The sequence below is a fragment of the Salmo salar genome, chromosome ssa01, assembly GCF_905237065.1.
Source record: "Salmo salar chromosome ssa01, Ssal_v3.1, whole genome shotgun sequence".
NCBI classification, from domain to species: domain Eukaryota; kingdom Metazoa; phylum Chordata; class Actinopteri; order Salmoniformes; family Salmonidae; genus Salmo; species Salmo salar.
In genome coordinates this window covers 47,716,382-47,734,795 of record NC_059442.1, presented here as the reverse complement: position 1 = coordinate 47,734,795, position 18,414 = coordinate 47,716,382, and the positions used below count along the sequence as shown (strand labels likewise).

The window sequence follows — 18,414 nt, the reverse complement described above, 5'->3', positions numbered from 1 at the left end:
GTAGCAGATGATATTGCCACTCCTATTTGCCACATCTTCAATTTAAGCCTACTAGAAAGTGTGATCCCTCAGGCCTGGAGGGAAGCAAAAGTAATTCCACTACCTAAGAATAGTAAACGCCCCCTTTACTGGCTCAAACAGCCAACCAATCAGCTTGTTACCAACCCTTAGTAAAGTTTTGGAAAACATTGCTGTCTTGCTGTGTGCTTAGGGTCGTTGTCCTGTTGGAAGGTGAACCTTTTCCTCAATCTGTGGTCCTGAGTGCTCTGGAGCAGGTTTTCATCAAGGATCTCTCTTTACTTTGCTCCGACTAGTCTCCCAGTCCCTGCTGCTGAAAAACATCCCCACAGCATGATGCTGCCACCACCATGCTTCTCCGTAGGTATGGTGCCAGGTTTCCTCCAGACGTGACGCTTGGCATTCAGGCCAAAGAATTCAATCTTGGTTTCATCAGACCAGAGAATCTTGTTTCCCATGGTCTGTGAGTCCTTTAGGTGCCTTTTGGCAAACTCCAAGCAGGCTGTCATGTGCCTTTTACTGAGAAGCGGTTTCTGTCTGGCCACTCTACCATAAAGGCCTGATTGGTGAAGTGCTGCAGAGATGGTTGTCCTTCTGGAAGGTTCTCCCATCTCCACAGAGGAACTCTGGAGCTCTGTCAGAGTAACCATTGGGTTCTTCGTCACCTCCCTGACCAAGGCCCTTCTTCCTCGATTGCTCAGTTTGACCGGGCGGCCAGCTCTAGGAAGAGTCTTGGGGGTTCCAAACTTCTTCCATTTAAGAATGATGGAGGCCACTGTGTTCTTGAAGACCTTCAATTCTGCAGAAATGTTTTAGTACACTTCCCCAGATCTGTGCCTCGACACAATCCTGTCTCGGAGCTCTATGGACAATTCCTTCGACCTCATGGCTTGGTTTTTGCTGTAGGACCTTACATAGACAGGTGTGTGTCTTTCCAAATCATGTTCAGTCAATTGAATTTACCACAGGTGGATTCCAATCAAGTTGTAGAAACATCTCAAGGATGATCAATGGAAACAGGATGCACCTGAGCTCAATTTCAATTCTCATAGCAAAGGGTCTAAATACTTATGTAAATAAGTTATTCCTGTTTTTGTAATAAATGTGCAAACATTTCTAAAAACCTGTTTTCATGTTGTCATTATGGGGTATTGCGTGTAGATTGATGAGGGAAAAAAATATTGTCATCCATTTTAGAATAAGGCTGTAACGTAACAAAATGTGGAAAAATTCAAGGAGTCTGAATACTTTCCAAATGCACTCTATATATCAATAACAGGCCGTAGTGATATCCGTATCGCCCGTAGGCTACACCACTTCTGTCGTCCTTACCTCCAAGCGTATATTAAAGTTGGTTGTATAATCTTTGATATTGATAGCAGTCACGACATTGGAAGGCAGCTTGCACTGTTGCCTACAAAAACCTATTCATATTTGTTTCGCAAATTTCCTTTATGAATTTAAAAGTAATCCTTAGTAAGTAATCATGTAGTTTTTCAAGAGTATCTGTAATCTGATTACGATAATTTTGCTGGTAACGTACCATATTACAGTTAATTTTTTTGTAATCAGTTACGTGTAACGGATTACATGTAACCTGTTACTCCCCAACACTGGCTGTAGTGTTTTGACTACTTGTTTACTACCAACATCAAGTAGTAAAAACTCTGCTCAATCATACAAATCCTTATCTTGGTCTTACTTCATTTGTGAAATTGTTGTCCTCGGGGCTACATTGTTAATGAGACGCTGGTCTCAATTGGGCTCCCCTGACTAAATAAATTAAATTTACATTACCCATCTTCAGCTCTTGGTTTGGTAAATCAAGGCCTTGTGATAGTTTGGGAGACTATGGCCAGAAGAGTGGCCAAATGGGTAGGACTGTCTGTATTCTGTATCCTAACTTAGAGATTGCACCCAGCTTTCTGATATGCACCGCAGTGTGTGAGGCTGTAAGCTTCCACACTAATCATCTTCAGACCAAACTTGAAGGTTGATGTGGTTGTAAGGGATTGAAGACAGAAGTTGTACGTTTACCCCTCTGTCACTCGCCAACTCGTGATTGGAGAATTCCTTGTGTTTCCTGGAATACCTCATGATGTTCTGAATGCGTTCTAAAGTTATGTATGCATATCGCAAGTCAGGATTTTGGCCTTAAAAAATGAAACTCTTCCAGAAGGAAATTTTTTTCAAATGTGCAACCAAAACCGCTGGGAGGCTTGGATGCACAGGGGGATTGTACCCATGCAGAAATGTATGTATAAGCATAAATCAGTAGTGTCTGATAGCGGCAAAAATAAAACTTAAATCGATTGCTGCCTGCATCCGCCCACCCGACTAGCATCACTACTCTGGACGGTTCTGACTTAGAATATGTGGACAACTATAAATACCTAGGTGTCTGGCTAGACTGTAAACTCTCCTTCCAGACTCACATTACGCATCTCCAATCCAAAGTAAAATCTAGAATCTGCTTCCTATTTCGCAATAAAGCCTCTTTCACTCATGCTGTCAAACATACCCTCGTAAAATTGACTATCCTACCGATCCTTGACTTCGGCGATGTAATTTACAAAATAGCCTACTCTACTCAGCAAATTGGATGCAGTCTATCACAGTGCCATCCATTTTGTCATCAAAGCCCCATATAATACCCACCACTGCGACCTGTATGCTCTCGTTGGCTGGTCCTTGCTACATATTCTTCGCCAAAGCCACTGGCTCCAGGTCATCTATAAGTCTTTGCTATGTAAAGCTCCGCCTTATCTCAGCTCACTGGTCACCATAGCAACACCCACCCGTATCACACGCTCCAGCAGGTATATTTCACTGGTCATCCCCAAGCCAACACCGCCTTTCCTTCCAGTTCTCTGCTGCCAATGACTGGAATGAAATGCAAAAATCACTGAAGTTGGAGACTTATATCTCCCTCACTAACTTTAAGCGTCAGCTGTCAGAGCAGCTTACCGATCGCTGCAGCTGTACACAGCCCATCTGTAAATAGCCCATCCAACCAACTACCTACCTCATCCCCATATTTGTTTTTGTTTTTCTGCTCTTTTGCACACCAGTATTTCTACTTTCACATCCTCATCTGCACATATATCACTCCAGTGTAAATTGATAAATTGTAAATACTTCGCCACTATTGGCCTATTTATTGCCTTACCTCCTTACTTCATTTGCACACACTGTATACAGATTTTTCTATTGTGTTATTGACTGTATGTTTGTTTATCCCATGTGTAACTCTGTGTTGTTGTTTTTGTCGCACTGCTTTGCTTTATCTTGGCCAGGTCGCAGTTGTAAATGAGAACTTGTTCTCAACTGGCCTACCTGGTTAAATAAAGGTAAAATAAAAAAAATCTCCCCTTCGTCTCATTCCTCCCCCACCTTTCCATGTATTCCAGTCCATTCCAAATAGTAAATTGCGGAAGCGCAACTCGGGGAGGGAGTGTGGTTGCTCATTGATGCAGACGTCCACTATGTTGATGCGAGCTGATTCAATCAAGCAACACCTTTGGATGCCAGACAGACACCCTATTCTCTTTTACCCCACATCCCCCTTTCTTTCCCCCTCTATGCTATTTTCTTTGACGAGTGACAGGATTCGACATGATGTTGCCATCTTTTCATTGTTGTTGCTGTTCGTACACAGGCATACATACATATACACATTCACACACCAAGATGATTTGGGAAGAAGTGTGGCTTCGTGTTGTGTGTTGTGCATCACTCTGATCTGCTTGGGCTAGATGGATGGGAACTTTTTCCCTGCCTGCAGAGGACCCTGACAACTAAATTCACGTCGTTTTTGAAATATAAAAACTGAGCCACAAACACTAATTCAGATGGTTAATTTTGACCCACGACCTCTTGAAACAGTGGTATGGAAATCCCAACGTACGTGGGCAGTGTGGCAGCCATCTTCATTCAGGGCCAGAGAGGGAGTCCTTGATGTGAAAGAGTCATGTATCCAACTCCCTCAAGTCTCATTTAAAACACTTTAAATTAAAAACCCAACCAAAAACCCAATAGCAATTAGGTTACACAAAACACAATTAACACACTTTAACTCAGAAACTGCCCAATGAGGGAGTGCACACAGTCAACCGTTTCGCGCCTATCAAAGAAAAGGCAGTTTCATCTCCTCTTAACAGACCTCATTGTGCCTGCTTTGGTTACGGAGTTGGCCGTGTTGAGTCGCCTGGCTAACGAACTGGTAGCGCCGACCCTTAACCGATACCGTATGGTGGTGTGGGAGATTCCCTCTTGTCGCGAAGGGCAGTGATTATCCCAAATGGATGAGTTCAAACCGACTGTAAGACATTTGTTTAACGCCCCGGCCCTCTTTCAGTTAGCCTGAGCCGTGCTTAATGTCAGATCGTGCTAATGACAATCCGTCACAGGGCGGGCCTAGCTCTAGGAAAAAAGACCAATAGATACAGAGAGAATGGGGGGAATAAATCGAAACCTTGAAGAGATGGATCGGCGTCATCGGCTCATCTAGAGCGGCTTCGAGTAGCTTCTCTCTTTCACACATGGTTGGTGATCCCAGTCATCAGCGCCGCTAATCGGCTGCAGCTGTTGTAGTTAACGTGGCGTGAAACAAATCTGGTCTCTTATCTTTCTTTTTTCTTCTCTTTCTCTCTCTTGCCCTCTCTTTGTGTGTCTGTTTCAAACACACTCAGATTTACTTCAATCAGTCTTAGACTGGGAATTTGGCCTTACTGTAGCTGAGCTAAGCTAAACTGGACTTGGTTGGGTTGAGCTTGACTTATTACTGAAGTACAGCTCACTTCAGCTGTAATCCAAATGTCCTACAGTGTGGGGGGAAGTTTTAATTAACTTCATTCACATTGATTTGTTTAATTCATATCAGTCATGCAGAAGTGAAATGAGACTTCTTTGTGAGTACTAACTCCCCCTCCTCCCCCCCTTCCCCCAGGATACATTGTTGGACCCTGGGGAAGACGTGGCCCTTCTCTCCGTAACCTTCGAGGACGCAGAGGCAACCTAGGTGTTCTTTAAACTCTACCTGTCCCCCAGCATTGAACAGTAAGTGTTTTTTTGCTTCAGTGTTTTCTTTAGCTCCATTAATGTGGGCTGTAGACAGCTCCATATACACTCACCAGCCAGTTTATTAGGTATTTATTAGGTACCGCATTCACGAAAATGGATCGCTATTACAGACAATCACATGTAAGTGGGCTTGCTATATAAAGCAGGCAGACAGGCATCGAAGCATTCAGTTACTATTCGATTGAACATTACAATGGGAAAAACGAGTGACCTAAGCAATTTTGAGCGTGGTATGATTGTCAGTACCAGGTACGCCAGATACAGTATCTCAGAAACGGCCACCTTCCTGAGCTTTTCAGGCACAACAGTGTCTAGGGTTTCTCGAGAATGGTGTGACAAACAAAAAAGATCCAGCCAGCGGCAGTCCTGTTGGTGAAAACAGCTCTTTGATGAGAGAGGTCGAAAGAGAATGGCAAGAATCGTGCAAGCTAACAGGCGGGCAACAAACAGACAAATAATTGTGTAGAACAACAGTGGTGTGCAGAACGACATCTTGGAACACATCTCGTCGATCCTGGTAGTGGACTCCATGGATGGGCTAATGCAGCAGACGACCACACCGGATTCCACGCCTATCAGCTAAAAACAAGAAGAAGCAGGAGTGGAAAAACTGGTTTGACGAATTCCAGTTCCTGTTGCGTCATGCTGATGGCAGAGTCAGGATTTAGTGTAAGCAGCATGAGTCCATGGACCCATCCTGCCTGGTATATTTGTATTTATTGCCAAAGCAGCAGCTACTCTTCCTGGGTCCAGCAAAATTAAAGCAGTTTATACAATTTTAAAACATAACATTACATTCACAGATTTCACAATACCCTCAGTGCCCTCAGGCCCCTACTCCACCACTACCACATATCTACAGTACTAAATCCATGTGTATATATAGTGCGTATGTTATTGTGTGTGTGCATGTGTATGCATGTGTCTGTGCCAATGTTTGTGTTGCGTCACAGTCTCTGCTGTTCCATAAGGTGTGTTTTTATCTATTTTTTTAAATGTAATTTTGCTGCTTGCGTCAGTTACTTAATGTGTAGTAGAGTTCCATGTAGTCATGGCTCTATGAAGTACTGTGTGCCTCCCATAGTCTGTTCTGGACTTGGGGACTGTGAAGAGACCTCTTGTGGCATGTCTTGTGGGGTATGCATGGGTGTCCGAGCTGTGTGCCAACATCCCTGTGGAATGTTTCCAACTTGTAGAGTCCATGCCCTGAAGAATTCAGGCTGTTCTGGAGGCAAAGGGGGGTCCGACCCGGTACTAAACTGGCCAGTGAGTGTAAATTACATCCCAGAAAATGAGGATCCATTGACGGATAGCAAGTGAGTGTGGAGGCTTCCATTGTACTGCAATCATTTTCTTGCCGTTAGCCCAGCAAGAAGAATGCGCTTCTGACATAGAGATAAATGATGTACCGAAAAATCTTTTAAAGTAAACAAAAGGAGATATTAGACCACACACGTCCCAACTAAAACATTGATCCATACCTGGAAGGTCTCTTTTCCACACAGTATCAAGAGGAAGAGGTTTATAAGAAGTGGACAGTAAAAAATTATACATTTTGGAACCAACCTTTGTTTTTCTCCTTAAGCTAAAAATCTTGGATGTACAGTCCTGGCCAAATGTTTTGAGAATGACACAAATATTAATTTTCACAAAGTCTGCTGCCTCAGTTTGTATGATGTCAATTTGCATATACTCCAGAATGTTATGAAGAGTGATCAGATGAATTGCAATTAATTGCAAAGTCCCTCTTTGCCATGCAAATGAACTGAATCCCCCAAAAACATTTCCACTGCATTTCAGCCCTGCCACAAAATGACCAGCTGACATCATGTCAGTGATTCTCTCGTTAACACAGGTGTGAGTGTTGACGAGGACAAGGCTGGAGATCACTCTGTCATTCTGATTTGAGTTCGAATAACAGACTGGAAGCTTCAAAGGGAGGGTGGTGCTCGGAATCATTGTTCTTCCTCTGTCAACATTTTTTACATTTTAGTCATTTAGCAGACACTTTTATCCAGAGCGACTTACAGTAGTGAATGTATAAATTTCATACATTTAATTTCATGCATTTCTTCTTTTTTTTTTTTTTTGTACTGGCCCCCCATGGGAATCGAACCCACAACCCTGGCATTGCACACACCATGCTGGCGTTGCAAACACCATGCTCTACCAACTGAGCCACAGGGAAGACAACCATGGTTACCTGCAAGGAAACACGTGCCGTCATCATTGCTTTGCACAAAAAGGGCTTCACAGGCAAGGATATTGCTGCCAGTAAGATTGCACCTAAATCAACCATTTATCGGATCATCAAGAACTTCAAGGAGAGCGGTTCAATTGTTGTGAAGAAGGCTTCAGGGCGCCCAAAAAAGTCCAGCAAACGCCAGGACCGTCTCCTAAAGTTGACTCAGCTGTGGGATCGGGACACCACCAGTACAGAGCTTGCTCAGGAATGGCGGCAGGCAGGTGTGAGTGCATCTGCATGCACAGTGAGGCGAATACTTTTGGAGGATGGCCTGGTGTCAAGAAGGGCAGCAAAGAAGCCACTTCTCTCCAGGAAAAACATCAGGGACAGACTGATATTCTGCAAAAGGTACAGGGGTTGGACTGCTGAGGACTGGGGTAAAGGCATTTTCTCTGATGAATCCCCTTTCCGATTGTTTGGGGCATCCGGAAAAAAGCTTGTCCGGAGAAGACAAGGTGAGCGCTACCATCAGTTCTGTGTCATGCCAACAGTAAAGCATTCTGAGACCATTCATGTGTAGGGTTGCTTCTCAGCCAAGGGAGTGGGCTCACTCACAATTTTGCCTAAGAACACAGCCATGAATAAAGAATGGTACCAACACATCCTCCGAGAGAACTGAGAGAACTTCTCCCAACCATCCAGGAACAGTTTGGTGATGAACAAAGCCTTTTCCAGCATGATGGAGCACCTTTCCATATGGCAAAAGTGATAACTAAGTGGCTCGGGGAACAAAACATTGATATTTTGGGTCCATGGCCAGGAAACACCCCAGACCTTTATCCCATTGAGAACTTGTGGTCAATCCTCAAGAGGCGGGTGGACAAACAGAAACCCACAAATTCTGACAAACTCCAAGCATTGATTATGCAAGAATGGGCTGCCATCAGTCAGGATGTGGCCCAGAAGTTAATTGACAGCATGCAAGGGTGGATTGCAGAGGTCTTGAAAAAGAAGGCTCAACACTGCAAATATTGACTTTTTGCATCAACTTCATGTAATTGTCAATAAAAGCCTTTGACACTTATGAAATGCTTGTAATTATACTTCAGTATTCCATAGTAACATCTGACAAAAATATCTAAAGACACTGAAGGAGAAAACTTTGTGGAAATTAATATTTGTGTCTCCAAACTCTCCAAACTTTTGGCCACGACTGTAGTATCAAATATGAATGCCACGGTACACCAAGAGCCCCAAGGGCAAACCTAAATTGTTAATAAAAGAACAATTATGAGCCAGGTAAATTAAAACTGTCTTTAAGTTCCTGAAATGAGTGAAAATCGTCATGTAGCTATCACCCAGTACTTCAATTCCCTTATACTTCCATTGAGGAAAATATATTGGTTGACGACCAAGTTAAAGACCTGAGTTGTTGAAAATAGGGTAACCTACATGCCATTTACTTGAGATATTACAGAATTGTTCTGCGGTGCGCCAGGTAGTAACCAGCTGTGTAACAATTGGACCAAAACGCTTACGTAGCTTACATTATTTGATAGAAACATTTGAAAATAGGATATCTTAGGGTGCACCAAACTTTCCTCCAAAGCACGCCATGACACCGCAGAAGAAGAATCAAACCATGTGACGAGAGGGCATAAGTTCAAAGACCAGTAATATAATACAACATTTGGAAAGAGAAAAACCTCCATCTAGTGTACCACTTTGTAGTGTGTGAATTAGTTAGAGGTTTTCAAAACTCTCCTCGGGAACACCAGACGTTCCATGTATTTGAACTATTCCAGAGCTAGCACACTTGATTCAACTTGTTCAAGCCCTTGATTAGGTGAATCAGGGGAGCTAGTTCAGGGCTACATCAAAATTGTGAAACGTCTAGGTGTCCCTGAGTAGAGGTTTGAAAACCACGGAATTAGTCAATATGTTAATATGGTCACTTAGCAGTTGCTTTAATCCAAAGCAGTTTATTGCAAATGTATATTTTCAGTATTTGTGGCCCATGCGGGAATCAAACCCACGACTACGTTGTTACAAACATCATGCGCCAACCAACCGAGCCTTCAGAATCACTATTGAGCCATCGTTCATTTAATTTATGTAGTGCTCTTTACAAGTGTATTTGTTCCAAACGTCTCCACAGCAACCTAAAGGGCCAAAACACCTTTTGAGCACCTTAAGGAAAGTAGGAAGAAACCTTGACAGGAACCAAGCTCATAATCCTTGCTGGAGTAAGATGTTCCGATTGCATAAGAGGAAGAGGTTTATAAGAAGTGGACAGTAAAAAATTATACATTTTGGAACCAACCTTTGTTTTTCTCCTCAATCCCATAGAACATTTGTGGGCAGAACTGAAATAGCGTGTGCGAGCAAGGAGGCCTACAATCCTGACTCAGTTACACCAGCTCTGTCAGGAGGAATGGGCCAAAATTCACCCAAGCTTGTGGAAGGCTACCCGAAACGTTTGACCCAAGTTAAACAATTTAAAGGCAATGCTACCAAATACTAATTGAGTGTATGTAAACTTCTGACCCACTGGGAATGTATTGAAAGAAATAAAAGCTGAAATAAATCATTCTCTCTACTATTATTCTGACATGTCACATTCTTAAAATAAAGTGGTGATCCTAACTGACCTAACACAGGGAATTTTTACTAGGATTAAATGTCAGGAATTGTGCAAAACTGAGTTTAAATGTATTTGGCTAAGGTTTATGTAAACTTCCGACTTCAACTGTACATGCACGATGCAAATGGAGAGCATGTAAGGCATAAGAAAATGATAAACAAGAATGTGTTGTGAAAACTGCAGCGCATGATGTCATCATGTTTAATTCGACACGCCAGTGTCTCTACTTGTGTTCCTGAAATACAAAGAAAGAAGAAGAACATAAAGAGATAGATGACACATAGCCAGTGTCTGGGGGTGAGGGTGTGTGCTTGCGTGCATACCCAGGTTTCCGTTAGGAAAATGTGGTGCGGGACATTTGGCTGGCAGCATTTTAATTTACCGAACATTTAAGTAATTTACCGGACCCATATGCATTGGGTGCGTAAACTGATTAGGGTGTCCACCCACAGTGCTCAGAATTACAGAAATTTCATTTAAATTATGGTAATTCATCTTAACAGAACATGGAACTCCAGGATGCAATGGCTTGCATCCTTCTTGTCGAATTCTGATGCGCAATTTGAAGATGTTAGAATAACTGTCCAAGTTTACTTTTCCTCAGCCAACAAGACGAGTAATCAATGGGCCTTGAAAATGTATTTGCCTCCTTTCCGATATTCTATATTTTTTATGCTGAATGTTATCAAATCTCCAACCAAAACCAAATATTAGATAAAGGGAACCTGAATTTACAAATAACTAAAAATATATATTCTTATTTTATTTATTTAATTAACAAAGTTATGCAACACCCAATTTCCTTGTGTTAAAATGTAATTGCTCGCTTATACTCAATAACTGGTTGTGCCACCTTTAGCTGCAATGACTGCAACTAAATGCTCCTTTTAGTTGTTGATTAGTCTCTCATGTCCCTGTGGAGGAATTCTGGCCCACTCTTGCATGCAGAACTATTTTAACTCGGCGACATTTGTGGGTTTCCAAGCATGAACTACTCGTTTCAAGTCCTGCCACAACATCTCAATTGGGATTAGGTCTGGACTAGGCCAAATTCATACAACTAGGCTACATCCCCAAAATGTATAAAAGCAATGAGGCTCATGCAACAGATCAGAACAATAAGCATAAAATGTTGATAAACTATTATTTATTCACATTATAAGCGCAGGAATACACACAAGACAGTAGGCTACGTTCCATAATGCAATTAGCTGAAAACACTGTTGTCAAATGCGCACTGCACATGCGTACGGTTTCATGAGACAAAGATGAAAATATCCATTAGAAATGTAGAAACAGGGGCTATAAAGATGCAACAATACTAGCATGGGTTGCTAATATGACTAGGATAGTTCCTTTGGCTACTGGACAATGAAAGACATTTGAAAACCAATAGAACATAAGAGAAATAGGCTACTGGTTTCAATGGCATATGGAAGTCTTTATAAAATAATTGCCTGCATGTTTGGTTAGATTTTGGCTAGGCTACTTTGAAGCAAGGTAAGACATGCCTCATAATATGTAGTAAAACATTCAGGTTTCAAACAATTAAGTATATGTTTTCAAGCATGCATACTGCCTCCAGCTCATTACAAAGTGGGGTGTGACGCGCTGAAGCCTGCATAGTAGTTACCTATGCACTTGAATGGGAAGTGCGCTTCAATTACCATTTGAGAATAAATCGTGGCCATCTAAAATGTTTTAAACACACGATTGCATTTAGAATTGTTACGCAATGATTGGGCTTATAAAAGCACGTTTCACTCCAGCAGCAACGAATGAGCTGTTTGATGAGCCGAAGCAGCAGCTCGCGCACTACATTTACTGCTATTTCAATCAATTAACAGGCTAAAATGCATTTTCGCAATGGGAATTTTTTGTACAAGTGAAAGTTTTTTGTGTTCATTTCACTAGGAATGCAAATGTGTACGTATGTATATAGGCATGTATGTATGTATGTATGTATGTATGCATGTACGTACAGTACCAGTCAAACGTTTGGACACACCTACTCATTCCAGGGTTTTTCTTTATTTTTACTATTTTCTACATTGTAGAATCATAGTGAAGACATCAAAACTATTGAATAACACATATGGAATCATGTGGGAAGCAAAAAAGTGTTTAAGAAATCAAAATATATTTTATATTTGAGATTCTTCAAAGTATCCACCCTTTGCCTTGATAACAGTTTTGCACACTCTTGGCATTCTCTCAACCAGCTTCCAGTCACCTGGAATGCATTTCAATTAACAGGTGTGCCTTGTTAATTTGTGGAATTTATTTCCTTTTTAATGCATTTGAGCCAATCAGTTGTGTTGTGACAAGGTAGGGGTGGTATACAGAAGATAGCCCTATTTGGTAAAATACCAAGTCCACATTATGGCAAGAACAGCTCAAATAAGCAACGAAACGATAGTCCATCATTACTTTAAGACATGATGGTCAGTCAATCCGGAACATTTTAGAACTTTCAAAGTTTCTTCAAGTGCAAAAACCATAGAATTCAAGGCACAATTAACCAGCATGGCTACCACAGCATTCTACTGCGATTTGCCATCCGATCTGGTTTGAGCTTAGTGAAACTATCATTAGTTTTTCAACAGGTCAATGACCCAACAGGTGTATTAGGACTATTTGACCAAGAAGGAGAGTGATGGAGTGCTGCATCAAATGACCTGGCCTCCACAATCACCTGACCTCAACCCAATTGAGATGGTTTGGGATGAGTTGGACGGTAGAGTGAAGGGAAAGCAGCCAACAAGTGCTCAGCATATGTGTGAACTCCTTCAAGACTGTTGGAAAAGCATTCCAGCTGAAGCTGGTTGAGAGAATGCCAAGAGTGTGCAAAGCTGTCATCAAGGCAAAGGGTGCCTACTTTGACGAATCTCAAGTATAAAATATTTATTGATGTTTAACACTTTTTTGGTTACTACATGATTCCATATGTGTTATTTCATAGTTTGGAAAATTGTAAAAATAAAGAAAAACCCTTGAAATGAGTATTTGTGTTCAAACTTTTGACTGGTACTGTATGTATGTATGTACGTGCGTACGAATGTACGTGTGTGCGCATATATAAGTATGATAATTGTATTTGGATACAGCGAATACAGTGTCTTATAAGCCCATGTGGGCTGGGCATCATGAAGAGGCATGACAAAATAAATCACATCAAAATATACATGAGTTTGTGTGTACGTATGCTCGTGTGTGTGCGTGTGTGTCGGGCAGAGTGTTAGGTATGTACATCCCCTCTCCTGACCCCAGGCCCCCCTCCAGCCTGCCTGGTCTGGATGTTTGTGCTCGAATGAATCTCTGGAGATATTTTTTACGAGTGCACGCCCCGTCACACCAGGTTAAGGGGCCTCTTCCCCCTCTATCTCTCTCTCTCTCTTCATCCCTCCTCTCCCTCAAATTTCCTAACTCTCTCTGTCTACCCCCTGTCCTTGTCTCCCTTCTTTCTTTTTTTTTTACTTCTTCCCGGTTTCTTCTGTCCTCCATTTTTCTCACTCTCCCTTTTACCTTCTCTTTATCTCTCGCTGTCTCTCTCTCTAGCTGTCTCCCTGTGTCTCTCTCTCCATGTATCCCTGTCTCCCTTTTTGTCCTCTTTGCTCTCTAGCTCTCTGTTTTTCCTTTCCTCCATCTTTTTCTCCCCTCATTTCTCTCTCTCCCGGCCCTCTCTTCCACTACAGATGTGTTCAGGTGTGCTGTGACAGGTTACCCTATCCACCTTCCCCACAGGGCCAACCTCTCCCCTGCATGGCATAGTAATACATAGAAATCAGCCAAAATCACACACTTTAACCAGGGCACACTTTAGCCAAGTCTAGGACAAAAAGCCTTCTCAACAGTTTTTACCCCTAGGACAAAAAGCCTTCTCAACAGTTTTTACCCCCAAGCCATAAGACTCCTGAACAGATGATCAAATGGCTAAAGTGTGCCCTGATTTCTATGTATTACTATTTGCATTGTGTGTCTCCCCCCTCCCCCCACCAACCCCTCTTTTACGCTGCTGCTACTCTCTGTTTATCATATACGCATAGTCACTTTAACTACACATTCATGTACGTACTACCTCAATTGGCCCGACCAACCAGTGCCCCTGCACATTGGCTAACCGGGCTATCTACATTGTGTCCCGCCACCCACCACCCGCCAACCCCTCTTTTACGCTACTGCTACTCTCTGTTCATCATATATGCATAGTCACTTTAACCATATCTACATGTACATACTACCTCAATCAGCCCGACTAACCGGTGCCTGTATGTAGCCTCGCTACTGTTATAGCCTCGCTACTGTATATAGCCTCGCTACTGTTATTTTTCACTGTCTTTTTTACTGTTCTTTTTATTTCTTTACTTACCTATTGTTCACCTAATACCTTTTTTGCACTATTGGTTAGAGCCTGTAAGTAAGCATTTCACTGTAAGGTCTACACCTGTTGTATTCGGCGCACTTGACAAATAAACTTTGATTTGATCTAGTTAGTCCCCTGCACTCTCCACACTCTACGTTGAAGTACTCTCTGATTGTGCAAAATAGCACCAGAGTCTATATCATTGGTCAGTTGATTCAGGAAATTGATTCAGGTAGTGAATTGGATTCCAACTGCAATTACAGAATTGTGCAATATTTTTTTCCAATGAGGATGAGAATACCAACAATCAAGAGGAGAAGCATGCCCACTTAGCTGTATGTGTATGTGTGTGTGTGTGGGGGGGGGGGGTCTAGCACGTGACCTGGTCTGGCACATGACCTTGCCCATGTGCTGGACCAGGCTGCAGCGGCATTCAGGGTCCTCCGCCAGTTGAGTGAGGAGGGTGGACAGAAGGAGGCTAAAGGCATGAAAGAAGAGAGCGGGAAGGGGGGACCGTGTGGTGCTGGGGGGAGGAGAGATGGAGCAGAGAGGGCTGCACAGCAGACCTTACTATAATATAAACATACAGTGCCTTGGCTTTTTCCACATTTTGTAACGTTACAGCCTTATTCTAAAATGGATTAAATACAAAAATGTCCTCATCAATCTACATCCTGATCAATCTACACACAATACCCCATAATGACAATGCAAAAACTGTTTATGCAAATGCATAAAAAATAAAAAACAGAAATACCTTATTTACATAAGTATTCAGACCCTTTGCTCTGAGACTCGACATTGAGCTCAGGTGCATTCGGTTTCCATTGATCATTCTTGAGATGTTTCTACAACTTGATTGGAGTCCACCTGTGGTAAATTCAATTGATTGGAAATTATTTGGAAAGGCACACACCTGTCTATATAAGGTCCCACAGTTGATAGTGCATGTCAGAGCAAAATCTAAGCTATGAGGTCGAAGGAATTGTCCGTAGAGCTCCGAGACAGGATTGTATCGCTGCACAGATCTGGGGGGAAAAAATGTCTACAGCATTGAAGGTCCCCAAGAACACAGTGGCCTCCATCATTCTTAAATGGAAGAAGTTTGGAACCACCAACACTCTTCCTTGAGCTGGCCGCCCAGCCAAATTGAGCAATCAGGGAAGAAGGGCCTTGGCCAGGGAGGTGACCAAGAACCCGATGGTCACTCTGACAGAGCTCTAGAGTTCCTCTGTGGAGATGGGAGAACCTTCCAGATGGACAACCATCTCTGCACCACTCCACCAATCAGGCCTTTATGGTAGAGTGGCCAGACTGAAGCCACTCCTCAGTAAAGGGACATTACAGCCCGCTTGGAGTTTGCCAAAAGGCACCTAAGAGACTCTCAGACCATGAGAAACAAGATTCTCTGGTCTGATGAAACCAAGATTGAAGTCTTTGGCCTGAATGCCAAGTGTCACGTCTGGAGGAAACCTGGCACCATCCCTACGGTGAAGCATGGTCGTGGCAGCATCATGCTGTCAAACCAAATCAAATTTTATTGGTCACATACACGTGTTTAGCAGATGTTTTTGTGGGTGTAGCGAAATGCTTGTGTTTCTTGCTCCAACTGTGCAGTTTTTTCGAAAAAATAATATCAAACAATTTCACAACAATACACACAAATCTAAAGTAAAGGAATGGAATTAAGAATATATAAATATATTGACAAGCAATGTGAATAGAATACAGTATATACATATGAGATGAGTAATGCAAAATATATGAACATTATTAAAGTGGCCAGTGATTTCAAGTCTATGTATATAGGGCAGCAGCCTCTAATGTGCTAGTGATGGCTTTTAAAACCTGTTGGGGCTAGGGGGCAGTATTTGCACGGCTGGATAAAAAACGTACCCAATTTAATCTGGTTACTACACCTGCCCAGAAACAAGAATATGCATATAATTAGTAGATTTGGATAGAAAACACTCTAAAGTTTCTAAAACTGTTTGAATGGTGTCTGTGAGTATAACAGAACTCATATGGCAGGCCAAAACCTGAGAAGATTCCATACAGGAAGTGCCCTGTCTGACAATTTGTTGTCCTTCTGTTGCATCTCTATCGAAAATACAGTATCTGTGCAATAACATTACACTTTCTAAGGCTCCCATTGGCTCTCAGAAGGCGCCAGAAAGTGGAATGGGGTGTCTACTGTCTCTGGGCGAAGAACAGCAGGAGAATTTGTGAGTGGTCAGCCTGGGGACAGTGACACTGGAGATGCGCATTCATGAGAATTCTCCATTTTTTTCTTTCAGCCTTTGAATGAATACAACGTTGCCCGGTTGGAATATTATCGCTATTTTACGAGAAAAATAGCATAAAAATTGATTTTAAACAGCATTTGACATGCTTCTAAGTACGGTAATGGAATATTTTGAATTTCTTTGTCACGAAATGCACTCGCGCGTCACCCTTCGGATAGTGACCTGAACGCACGAACAAAACGGAGCTATTTGAATATAACTATGGATTATTTGGAACCAAAACAGCATTTGTTGTTGAAGTAGAAGTCTTGGGAGTGCATTCTGACGAAGAACAGCAAAGGTAATCCAATTTTTCTAGTAGTAATTCTGAGTTTAGGTTGTCCCAAACTTGGTGGGTGTCAAAATAGCTAGCCGTGATGGCCGGGCTATGTACTCAGAATATTGCAAAATGTGCTTTCGCCGAAAAGCTATTTTAAAATCTGACACCGCGATTGCATAAATCCTCTTGGGGACCTCTTGGGGATAGAATCCCACTGACGGGATTGTAAGCATTGCGGGAAATTCAAAACAGCAAAAATCAAATAATTTCAATTTCTCAAACAATCAACTATTTTACACCATTTAAAAGATAAACATCTCCTTAATCGAACCACATTGTCCGATTTCAAAGAGGCTTTACGGCGAAAGCATAAAGTTAGATTTGTTAGGAGAGTACATAGCCAAAAAAGTACACACCTCCATTTTCAATTCAAGGACAGGCGTCACCAAAAGCTGAAAACCAGCTAAAATTATGCACTAACCTTTGACAATCTTCATCAGATGACACTCCTAGGACATTATGTTAGACAATACATGCATTTTTTGTTCTATCAAGTTCATATGTATATCCAAAAACAGCATTTCGTTGAGAAAATGTGTCTCCCCAAAACTGCCAGTGAATTTACAAAAAATACTCATTATAAAACGTGGTTAAAGTATTAAACAGTTATTCAAAGAATTATAGATTAACACCATCCTGAATGCAACCGCATTGACAGATTTCAACAAATCTTTACTGGGAAAGCACACTTTGCAATAATCTGAGTACTCTGCTCATCCCAGGTCCACAACAAATGTTTTTTTTTTTTTCGATGAAGTTCATAATTTATGTCCAAATAACTCCATGTTGTTCCGTGTTGTTAGTGCGTTCGGTAGGCTACTCAAAATGTAGGGCGCGGGAGGGAAAAGTCACGACGAAAAGTCAAAAAAAAATTCTATTTACGTTCGTTCAAACATGTCAATCTTTAGGGACATTTTTAACGTGAAACATCAGTAATATTTCAACCGGACCTTTCCTGTGTCTTGAAAAACGTTTTGAAAAAGGTCTCATCCCACATGAACGCGCAATAATGAAGTGACGACATCCCAGGGACATCAACTTCCCTTCCTTCTCATCCGGTCTCTGTTCATCATAGACACTTCAAACAACTTTATAAAGACTGTTGACATCTAGTGGAAGCCATAGGAAGTGCAAAATGAATCCTTTGTCACTGTGTGTTTTATTGGCAATGACTTGAAAATAGTACAGCCACAAGATATTCATTTCCTGCTTGTATTTTTTCTCAGGTTTTTGCCTGCCATATGAGTTCTGTTATACTTAGAGACACCATTCAAACAGTTTTAGAAACTTCAGAGTGTTTTCTATCCAAATCTACTAATAACATGCATATTCTATTTTCTGGGCCAGAGTAGCAACCTGTTTAAATTGGGTACGTTTTTCATCCGGCCGTGAAAATACTGCCCCCTAGCCGCTAGAGGATAAAGGAGTTCTGTATCTATAATTCTTAAAATAATTGTTATGTATTTTGTGAACGTTAATCATGAGAAATTTAGTAAA

The 18,414-nt window shown here is 41.8% G+C and overlaps 1 pseudogene; it reads left to right on the top strand.

Annotated features, from left to right (window-relative positions):
- LOC106602899 (BRISC and BRCA1-A complex member 2-like) overlaps nucleotides 1–18,414 on the top strand; it is a 187,559-nt pseudogene that overhangs the window by 131,121 nt on the left and 38,024 nt on the right.